Below are 9,966 nucleotides of genomic sequence, written 5' to 3'. Positions count from 1 at the left end.
CAGGTCCGGAGGGGGAATCTGTTCTGTAAACAGGGATGTACTATCTCTATTTGATCATGGCCCCTGTACCTCAAGAAGGCTTGAAGATCTGTGACCTCTTCGTCCGTTTTTGCCAGTTATTCACATGCTCTGGATATGTAATTGCTTTTGCACCTCTGAATATTGTGAGCAGTTATTTCTGGTTGTACTATACTAAGTAGTTCAGTAGAAAAATTCCATTCCAGAACCACTAAAAGCAAATAGCAGACATGACTTGAAACTGCCTCAACTAAACAGCTCAGCAGCACCTGTCAAAACATATCTTGCAGGCACCTCATTTAATGCTGGATGACTAAGCCATGGAAAAGCAATTGCCTAAGCAGTGGGCCTCCATAGGAAATACTATGCTTATTTAAAAAAAATAAATTATGCAACTCATTTCTAGCTTCAGACCATTTGGACACAACATGCACAACTTAATGTTTTGGGTGTTTTGTGTTTTTCAATTGCTCCTCCATTCTTACTACAACTCAGCTAACAGGAGCTGATAAAGGAACACACTGATTTGAGTATTTACTGTGTGTCTAAGGACTATGTTGTAAGTAATTGTCATTTCTTTGCCATGCATTATTACAAGATGCCATGCAACATTACAATATCCCTATTCACTACCTCTGCAAGAGTCTCTCCCTACCAGTTTTCCAGACACATCTCATGCACAGGAGGTAGAATTTATAAGATAGCACAGAATCAAAGAAGGTTTTATTTTGATGAAAATTAAGAGTGGTTTTTGGTTGTTTCTGCAGCAAAATGGTAGCTGGTTCAGAACTGTTTGACTAACTTGATAGAAGAAAATCTCTACCACCTTACCTCCCTTGCATAGTTCTAGGTTAACCAGGGATAATTCAGTTGTTACTAGTGATAGTTTGCAGCATTACTTTTGCATGAGCTGCTTGCATTACTCTTGTTGTTTGAAACAGACCACAGTGCAGGAGAAAAATCCTGCTTCTCTAGTGTATTTGCACTTCAGCTTCTGTTTTTTATATTTATTTTTTTAATCCAAGACAGATGTCGGTTAAATATACATAACATTATAATAACTCCCTCTGGATGTTGCAGAAGCTTTGGAGATGGGGGGATTGAAGGAATAAAAACTTAATTGAAGATCATTTCAGAGGTAGAAAAAAAATGCTATTTTGACATACTGAATGTGAGACTTGCACCAAATTCCCTCAGTACTAAGCTATGAATAGCTAGTGGGATTTCTCATAACCAACACAATAGCAATTCTTTTGACTGCTGAGAGGGACATAGAAGATTGTTGCTAACCTATAAGGATAACTCCATTTGAACTTCCTTGAACAAAGGTCTCAGTTTTTTCTTATGTTCTTTGGTACCTTTGACATGCAAAGCAATGGCTTTTTGTTCTGTCAGTGGCTTCTTTTGAAGAAGTAATGATATCCCTTAACTGTAGGGTTCTCTACCCCAGAATGTTGTTAAATTTCAAGGTACTACAAAAATTAAAGTGCTTTCCACTTAGCATAAATTAAATGTCATGCAATGCAGCTGGCCTTCAAGCACTGTCTCCTACTGCAGATACTGAATTGTGCTATGTATTTAAGTCGCATACCACCTTGCTGGTAACTAGGCTTCTTTTCCCAATCTCATTTCAAAGACGAATAAAAATGCAAACTAACTTAAGGAGTAAATTCACAAATTATTTCAAAAGTATGGGCGCTTGCATTTCTTTGTTCAGCTCTAGATTCTTTGTGAACAGAGTAGTTTTATTTTCCTTTCTAAATGGGCTCAAAACTGAAAGCTCTTCTGGTTAATAGGTGGTGAGATTCATTACACAGGTTTATTTGTTTTAAGTAAACATAACATTTAAGTAGCTACATGTAAATGTCAAATGACAGAAAATATATGTGTATTTTCTGAGCTTTTGGCTATTTCAGATAGTCGAGTAGGTGATTACAAACAGGCCACATCGTTCCTCTTGGCAACTCCTGCTCAAAGCGGTTCCGTTCTTGTTGAGCTAAATCACATACGCTATGTGTTGGAATCCCTTTATATAACACTTAGGAGTAGAGTCAGCAGTCCACAGAACTGTTTTGTTCTAATCTATAGATTAGGACAAAGAAAAACATAAAACAGCTTTCCTAGTGGAATCTGTGGAGCCATTTTAGAGATGATTCTAGCAATACACCATGGAAACTGCCCCACAAGTCAGGGATCATCTTGTCACCTCAAAAATCTGAGTACCATGGGGCCTTTCTTGATCAAGCATGAATCTTTGAGTACATTCTCTGCAAAGGCCAATACCATGTGGCTTGCAGCACTGAGCTCTCTGTGCCTCAGTCTTTTTAACAAAGTACCAAGATACGGAAAAATCTCTGTGTGCGAAACTGCAGTTGCAGGTAGCATAATTATAGGAGGTTGTTGGAATGGGAAACAATACCACAGCCATCTCCCAAGGCTGCGTGAGATACATGTATTAACTAACTTTACCAGCTTCTTACTGTCAAAATGGTGGCCAAAGTCCTTCTTTATTGCAGCAGGCATTCAGGTGTTATATAAATAGCTATTTGCAAAGCCACACTTGACAAGCAGAATGCCTCTTTCATAGTTATCCTATTTGTCCTTGTTATCACATTAGTTAAATCCCATAAACCTCACCTAAGAGTGTCTCATCGTTGAGTAATACAACCATTTATGGCATCCACATATGAAGAGTTTAAAGAAAGTCAAACCAAATCATTCCGTATAACAAGCTGGACACTTTGAAAAGCCTGTTAGATGGTCAGCTTTAGGAGCCTCATTACAGGGTAATTAGCTGCATCTGGATATTCCTCAGGAGCAAATTAACAAAGCGTTTTAAAAAGCACGGCATAAGACTTGAATTCATCCCTTTTGGCAGCTGCATAATCGTCATCTGGGAAGCCATGTAATCCTTTTCTTGCATCTAACATATATTCTCATGAATGGCAGCCACTGAGTCAATGTTAAAACACGTTTGCAAACATATGAACATGACCAAGAGAAACTTGAGTATTTCTACGTCACCCGTGATGTGCACCTTGGATGGTTGTTTTCAGCTTTTAGTTCTACACTGTTTTTAAAAGAACAAGGCTTGTGATATTGCGCACCACAGGGAAGGCGCAAAAGGCATAAGCAAGCTGAATTCAGTATGTGGCAGTTCTGCTCCAGTCAGAAAGCAAATAAATATACTGAAATGTAATTAGGATAAATCAAATATGCACCACAATTATATGGCACATGGCAAGCAGACTCCAAAATGAATGGTGTATTTTTGCATCCTAACATTTCCTGTATTCCCAAAGCAGATTTTTTCCTTATTATTGCATTTTTGAGATGTAATTAGATGGCCTCAAAATATCTTTTCTGTAACCACCCTTTTTTTTGAAAGTCAAGTCTCTCTCTTTGCTAATTGATTTGCAGAGGAACTGAACAGTATCACCACCAAAATACAGTAACATGACTTAATATTCCATATCTAATAGATAAGGAAGCGGAAGGATGGGAAGAGTGTGCAGTGAAGTTAAATTCCAGTACTATTAATAGATCATCTTGGTGCTACGTCTTGAGTACTGCATATAGTTAATTTTGTCTTCTTAAATACATGAGCATTAAAAAAGGAAACATCTAATCAGTTTTAACCATCCCCTCATGCACACACACGAAACAAAATCTGCCTTTTTGCCCAATACTGATACCAGAACGAAAGGGAGATACCAGAGTGGCAGCCTACTGTATTGGCCATTGTGGCCTTCAAACACTATTCTCTTCATCTTGTGCAGGGGTCTCACCTAGTTGGAGGTAGAGTACATGCTGAAAAGCTAGAGGATGTGAAGAACCACTTGATGACACAAAATCAGCTGGGGACTGAAGTGTGAGGGATGCTACACACAATGACTGCAGGGTCACTTTTATCTGCACAATCTGATTTTTCAGTCCTGGAAGTCCTACAAACAAAATCCCTTTTCTCTGTACAGAAACAAAGCAACCACTTGACAACATAATCTGCCATTCCCAATGGAGCAGTGGGGATTCTCAAGCATATTTGACAGATTTGACACAGCTGGATGTTCTTGCAGATTAAATTTCAGCTGGTTCAAGGTGCAGTTACACAGCTCGGGTATGGTCTTTGCTGGATGAGTAGATGCACATAGAACAACTTTGTGATTGGAATGAGCCATGGATATGCCACCTGATACTTCAAATCGTACTGCACCTTGCCCATTCCTACTTTCCACATGATTGCTGAATGCTAGTGGGATTCTTTTGGGTGAGATCCTGATGATCCTGCCTTCAGGGTCAGCTGCCTCCACTGGAAGCACCTGCAGTCCACAGCAGATGCTGCTGTACTGGGGCCTGACCACCACTTGTTGCTAACAACTCCTCATCCAGGCAGCAGAGGTAACCTGCTCCCAGCTCAAGCAGCAGGATGGGTGTAAGGAGCGCTGGGAGAAGGCTCAGAGCTGGGCTGAGATCCCAGCTTTTCCCTTACTCTTATTTAATGATACATACAAAAAAGGGATCTGCATACCTGAGATGGTGCCAGCTTATTCCATACTTGTACCAGGGGTCCTTGCAGCGCTGGGCAAACTACAGAGCTTTGGGCTGACCTGAAAGTAATTGCTTTGTACTGGAGCTAGGCTGGCAGAATAGTACCTCTCTCTTCCTCTGGGAAAGAAGCCAAGTCCAGTTCTCCTAGGACACAGGAAAGGCCCACCAGTCATGCTGTAGAGTCAAAGGCATAAAGGGCACAGGGTGCCCTCTGCCACCACTGTACAGTAAAAGCACAGCCTAAAAGCAGACAGCCAAGTTAGCTGTTACTTGCTGCAAGTAAGGATGGGGTTGAGACTAGTCTGCTCTATTGAACAAGCTTCATTCACTACAAATGTTTTTATTTAAAAATCCTCTATCTTTAGCGGTGCATTATAAGGCTCTGACACCAAAATGCAGACAGACCACAGTGCAACAGCTTTACAGAGGCCAAGTTAGGCTCAGAGTCTGCAAAATAACAAAAGATAGAAATGAAAGCATTGTGGTTGGATTGTGGAACTGTACCAACTGCTTGGCAGAAAAAGAGATCCAGATTTCATATCACATCTAGAACAAGATCATCCCTCCTTATCACAGCTGTGGTTGCAATGTAAGCCTAGAGCAGATGCTGAAATTCTGCATTTTCTGAAAGCAGATCTAGGCTCCCAGCAGGTAAAACGCTAGGACTTGCCAGCACTTTGTTTTCTTTTTCCTGCTTCGGCTACTCCTGCCAGTGGTTATGGTTGTGCTGAAAAGATCCTTTTAAAGGTCAGAGATAAAGATAGCTGGATATGGATTAGCAATCCGGAACACATGCAGTATTTGAGGAGATGATCTGATCTCATATTCTGGTTCTGTCCTTTTATAGTTAATCTCCCCATTTTCCAACTGTGTAGGAATTGTAGATTTTGGCTAATCCTTCTCATTTGCCTCTGGTGGTTGGAGCTTTTTCCATTGACAGCAGTTCATCAGTACAGCTAAACAAAATCACTGTAAGCTGTCAAACAGAAGACAAATGAGAGCTTACAAAAGAGAATACTCGCTGAACTGAGACAAAACTTCCAGCGCTGACAATGATGATGGCGGGGGAGCAGAGACTATCTCGTTATAATTGCCAATTTAGCAACAGCTGAGCCTGTACTTATCTGAATTGGTACTTCTGCTAAATTCATGATGTTTTTGTCCTGTGCTAAGCCTTGACGTTAGCATACACAATGCAAATGCAGTGTTCCAGGGATAACTCCTCTCTGAAAAAACAGCAGGTGGTGGTTAGTCTAAGGACTGAATTGTAGGGGAAGATTGCTTTTTTCCCCCATGCAGGCAACCTGCTGTTGAGCTGAGATTTTTTTTAATCCACCTGCAAGCATCAAGGTAATGAGCACACACTGATTTTTTTCAGTACAGGTTTGTAATTGTTCTGTTCCAGCCTTTGCCTTTTTTTCTAAGCCCAAAATATAAATTCACTTTTCTTTTTGCTTAAAACTTTCATATTGTGCTCTTGAAATCCTGTCTACATAACAGCTTATCTTTGGATTGTACCTCATATAATCAGTATTCTGTTTTATCATGAAGTGGTTGCTGCCAAACACTGCTGAATAAATGGTAAATTGTGGGAGATAATTATTATTTAGCCTGTTGATTTGCTCTCTCATCAAAAGATGTTTCAAGTTAACGAACAGCGTATAAAAGTATCTATAAAAATATGCAAGAACCATTTGTCTGAAATAAATTCTGTTCCAATGCAGTGAAGTGCAGACAAGAGTGCAGTAACAAAACAAATGCACTTGCCCTTTTAAATGAAAACCAGTGTCTCAGAGGGCTTATACGACAGCAGTAACTCTCTCATAATCTAAAAATAATCGTCGACTGTAACATTAGGCATAGGAAGTCCAAGTAAGAAAGAGCATGTTTAGTGTGTTGACGATGTTAGTATACAACATGGCATACCTAAGGCAGAAAAAGAATACAGAATCCTGAAATTAGACTATTCACAACAAGAATGGAGGATGGCAAGAAACTGGAGTGAGAAACAAATCTTTTCTCCTTTCATGTACAGGTATATCACTATTCATTTTGGGACAGCAACCTTCTAACAGCCTTCTAACTCGCATTCTATACAGGAAGAATCGTGTCCCTTCTCCAAGCTGACAGTTACTCTAGTTGCATAAATCGCTTGCTATAAATTATGCCAGAGAAAAATAAAATTGGAGGGATGACACAAAAATAAGCTATAGGACACAGACAAGGGAGAAAGTTGCCTTCAGCTGAAATTTGAAATGTTACAGACCAACACGCCGCATCCTAAAAGGCTTTGACAGGCCTATCATCTGCAAGGGTGTAATTTCCTTACCCATCATGTATTCTCTAAGTCATGGCTGCAGGCCTTTCTTCTTTTCATATGGGTAGCATGTTTGGTTTGTAGTTTAGAGATGAGGCAGATCATAGGCATTCATGCTGCCTAGGGTCTCAGGCATCAATATTTGAACCAGCTTTGACCAAAAATGCTGTGCTTGAGCTCACGTGGTGGGTCATGCCAGAAGGGGTAGGGGCTGGCGGCACCTATTCTGCTTGGAGCATGTGTGCATCAGGCAGGCGGAGGGCAAGTCTGTAGCAGAGAGGGTCAGAAGAACAGAGCTTAGCGAGGAAGCTTTAGCTTTCTCAGTCTTGCTCTTTAATATGCAAGTAACATCACTTCAGACTTGCATCACAGTGGTTAGTAGGCGTAAGTAGGTCTAAGGCCATTCAAGCTGACAAATCTCTGACTCATCTCTCCTCTGTATTGGAATGATACGCTTTCTGCATTAGCTGAAGTCTTTGAAATAAAAAAAAAAATGACACAGGAAAGATAAAAGGGAATTTAACAAAATGTCATAATTAATTCAACAACATTTTAAATCACCAACTGCAATGTTATTCAATTTTGGTGAATGGGAAATTAATTCAAAATATTTCAAATCTCACAGAGGAATTATTCAATTGAAAGCTCAAAAGTTCAGATCAATCTTCAGAGGGGTATATTTCTAATAGACAGGACTTCTCTCAAGCCAGGAACATGCATTATCTCTGACACGTTCTTTTCAAGCTTACAGCTCTGGAGAGTATAATTTATTCATCTGTCAGATTTTATGCACTTCTTGCAAGATATCATTTATATCTTATTTCTCCAAACCAGAAAAAATATTATTTTTAGAAAGAGCGAGCAAGCAAGCAGAATAAAGCCTTTAAATACAAATCAGCTGATTCAGAGTTCCTTCCCTATTTTCTGTCTCCTTCAACCATATTGGCTTGTATTTACCCTTAAGTTAAACCAGTCAGATGAGCTTTTGGTCTCTGTGACAGAATTACAGAAAACAGGATAAGCAGTTTATCCTTTCAGTGTGCAAACCAGGTATCTCTTTCATGCACATATACTAGCAAGCCACCACAGCCAGGTGCAGCCCAGGAATGCTCACACCCAGCAGTGAGCGTGACTCAGGGGAAAAGGAAGCTCCCGCTGCACGGCAAAGAACAGAGAAAGAGGCAGACAGTTCCTGTACTGCTGTGTAATTCTGTTCTTCATTCACCATGGAAAGTATGCAGTTAATGAGAGTTACCTACTGCTGCCAAAGCATTTCTCTTCTTGTGCTCTGTAATGAATACTGCTCTTCTTTCCCCAGCACCCTTGTGCCTGCACATACCTGCATGTACACAGAGCTCCCCCAGACTAGAAAGTCTAGAGACAAGAGGAGACTATTAGGACGAGCTTTTGGAAGGCTAATGTGCAGGATCCTTTCTGTTCAAGGATAAGTCAGCCTTAAGTCACAGAGCTTTGCAAAGCAGTTTTTCTTCCTCCTCCACTCCCACCTGCCACAGGAAGGCTGCTACCACCACGAGGTTGCGTGGTATTTCCTTGAATAAGACCGTGCTTCCAACTGCTAAGAACCTTGTCAAACTTTAAACATCGTGCTATGTAGCCCACAGTGAGTAACTATGGAAGATTTCTTCTGTGATAGTTTGGTCACTTAAAGAGAAATTGCGGCAGATCTCTGACAGTCTCAAAGTTTGAAGCAGGGAATTTAAAATTAGGTGGTAGAGAGGACTTCAGATTGGTGGTGGCTTTTGTGACTTGTATGAAGAATCCTCCCAAACACCTTGGAAATTTGAAGGTTGAAGATGCTCAGTTGGGATTTGGTGAAACTGAACCAGAATTTCCTAAGTTTTTTGTATAAGGGGCACATTAAGAGAAGAAATGAGTCTTAGCACCTTATTGCTACCCGCAGTGCTGTATAGCTGGACCTGAAAGCAGGAAGCCTGTCCTCCAGAGCTCTCAGTGAGTTCCCTGCTTAGCCTATCCTACGCATAGGCAAAAGATAAAAAGCAGATTCAGGAACAGGTCTAGTGAATGAAGGACAAGGAGGTTGAAGACTGAGCAGTCACTGAGAAAAATGGGTAAGAGATTGTGGGCACTAATCTGTGACACACAGCCCAGGAGCTGCTGAGGGGCTCACGGCACAGGGGGCTGTGGATCCCAAATAGGGTGAAGGGGACAGGTGACAAATGGGTGAGGAGATGAGGACTGAGACTGGCCTGGGGAGAAGGATGTGGATCCAGAGACAGGGGAGGGAGGGGATGGTCAGGAAGAAGACACAGAGGTCTGTCGGAAGTCTGTCACCATCAGAGGCTACAGCAACGTGCCTCAGCTCCTTTGCTGCTCTCCAGCACCTGGAAATGCCAATGTTGGGGGGCTTATCACACAGACACACACGTCCTCGCTGCTGGCAGATCCAGCACATGACAGGTCCCGTGGCTCTTCCTCACAAGATAACACATCTCCGTGTCACCAAGGTAACACATAATGAAAGCTGCCTCCCCGACTTTGTTTCCCTTTTGTCTGAACGCTTGGCAATTACACCCCAAAGTCTGTGCTACGAGTACTTCACTGCCCAGTCCCCCATTATGACAAATGCTAGGAAATACCAGAACCATGGTGGCCTATACAACCTTATTTCTGCCCTCTTTTGTGAAAGGATCTGTCCGTGACGTGACCATTCACTCTATTCCACAGCCTCCTGCATGTCACTCTCTTTCAAACTTGCTCCAAAGGCAAAATTGCTGTTTTCATGAGTTTCCCTGTGGTTACAGTGCCAAGCACACCACGAGTACAACCTTCCTCTGGTCTGGGTGGGGAGTGGGCAGCACCGGGGATCTGCCGTGCTGACAAATAGATAATCTCACTCATGATGCCTGTGACCTGAAACACGTATTTTTTTCCTCAGAATAAAGGGCATTGCGTCAGTCACATATTCCAAGGCATAGCAAAGCCACAGCTCCACTTGCTGCGCTCGATGCTGCTGCAAATCAACCCCGTTAACTCATGGACACCCTCTCCACCCCCTTAAAAAAGAGAGGCGGCTGCGAGAGAAAACCGAGCCTGCAGGACCC

Source organism: Phaethon lepturus, unplaced genomic scaffold (assembly GCF_000687285.1).
Source record: "Phaethon lepturus isolate BGI_N335 unplaced genomic scaffold, ASM68728v1 scaffold18199, whole genome shotgun sequence".
Taxonomy (NCBI): Eukaryota; Metazoa; Chordata; class Aves; order Phaethontiformes; family Phaethontidae; genus Phaethon; species Phaethon lepturus.
This window is presented reverse-complemented; position numbering follows the sequence as displayed.